Source organism: Aplysia californica, unplaced genomic scaffold (genome assembly GCF_000002075.1).
Source record: "Aplysia californica isolate F4 #8 unplaced genomic scaffold, AplCal3.0 scaffold00894, whole genome shotgun sequence".
Taxonomy (NCBI): domain Eukaryota; kingdom Metazoa; phylum Mollusca; class Gastropoda; order Aplysiida; family Aplysiidae; genus Aplysia; species Aplysia californica.
Window position 1 is genome coordinate 38,401 of NW_004798164.1, and position 2,084 is coordinate 40,484.

Here is a 2,084-nt window from a genome sequence, read left to right on the forward strand (position 1 = left end):
GAGAACAATCATTCCGGTCGACAAGTCATAAATGTACTCAAGAGCAAGTCATTTACTTGATTCTTCGCATTTTTCAAAGAGGGATTGTGGGAGGGGGAGAGGGAGTTAATTTTATTCTTGCAGACATGCATATATGAATTGCAGAACAAGTTATTTACTCGATTATTTGCTTTTATTAAGGGGAGCAGTATTCCACACGACAATGATAAAGATAATAATAACAATAACACAAATACTACTACTACTACTACTACTACTACTACTACTACTACTACTACTACTACTACTATCAATTATGATGAGGAGGAGGAGGAGGAGGAGGAAGAAGAGGGGGAGGAGAAGGAGAAGAAGAAAAAGAAAAAGAAGAAGAAGAAGAAAAAGAAGAACTTTTTCAGGTCATAAATTTATGAATAGCCTTAGCTACACCCCCACCTCACCTACACCTTTATCTAATGCAACAATGCATTGTATTGGTTTTAGTTTTAGTCAGAGTTTTACAGCACGCGCAACACATTTAGGTCATATAATAAGGGCAGAAGATTATAGGTGTTAGAATAAAAATTTTAACAAATACAAAAAAAGGAGGAGGAGAGATAAGGGCGATTGTTGTTTGATAAAAAAGAAGGGCAACCACACAAGACCACCCGCCAACCACCCACACATTCTTTTTGTAACAAATGCAATGTCGAGAACAGAGACACAAATACGCATGATAACGGTTGTTTTTTGCGGGGGGAAAAACTGGATGGTCGGACAGAAACAACAGTGGGGAAAAAACAGTCAAAAGCCACCAGTGGCACCCTCCAACCGCTCACACAAAACGGAACACCCCCCCCCTCCCCTCTCAAACACTGTCTTCATGATAAAATATAATAACTACAGTCCGAAACCCTTTGTCACAAATAACTTGCATAACATTCACGTACATTGTTTTGTTTTGTATGAATGTATGAATACATATTTTACGTCACTAGCGACGTATTTTGGGCACGAAACCTCCACAGACTTTTTTTGTACAGGTATCCTATTTGTTTGTATGAGTATAATATATTATATTTATCGGCACTTATGACACAAATTGACCATGTAAGCTCTACGAACAGATTCTGTATGATCGACCAGTCTTACATTCGGGTATCTTTTTTTGTGTAGAAGTATAATATGTGAGGTGTGCTGACAAAATGAGTTACTTCTCGGATTTCAGCTTTATGGAAATTGGTACATCAACTTGATACATCCTTTCTTGGATCGGGAGAAGTAACTCATTTTGTCAGCACATCTCACATATATAAATTATACATCACCATCGACACAAATTGACCGACCATGCAAGCTCAACAAACAGATTTCCTATCATCAACCTGTATTACATGGTATATGAATCTTGTTTGTATGAGTATAACATATATTCTACGGCACTATCGGCACAGTTTGACCATGTAAGTTCCACAAACAGAATCTCCTTTCATCGACCTGTCTTATATTCGGGTAACTTTCTGGCACATTATGCCTCATGCCCAACTATTGCATTGTCCGGTTCAGCAGCCTGACGAAATCAGCAGAGGAGAGTACGGGGTGATGGCAGCGACATAAACCATGTCAAAATAAACAGGAGAATAGGAGAAAACGTCCTAATACCCAACGCGGGAGATCGTGGAAACAGATTTGATGAAAACAAATAAAGCCCGAACGCGCATGCGCCTGTTGTGTCCGCACTGCTGTCCAAATATGGAAGCTCGCTCTGTTTGAAAAGCTTGGCGAATGCATTCTGTTTGCTCAACGCTTCAACCTAATCCTATTTCTCGTTATGAAAATTGATTATTTTCCAGGAAGCCGCTTTCTGCAAAAGGGGAGTTGGAAAAAGGGGGGAAGAAAATCCAGCGTGTGGGAACAAAGGATTTCAAATCCCCGACGACGTAAAACAATTATTTGCAGAGATGCACGCGCGCACACACATGCTCTTCTGTTTCTTTTTTCTTTATGAATGAATCTTCTTCTTCTTCTTCTTCTTCTTCTTCTTCTTCTTCTTCTTCTTTTTCTTCTTCTTCTTCTTCTTCTTCTTCTTCTTCTTCTTCTTCTTCTTG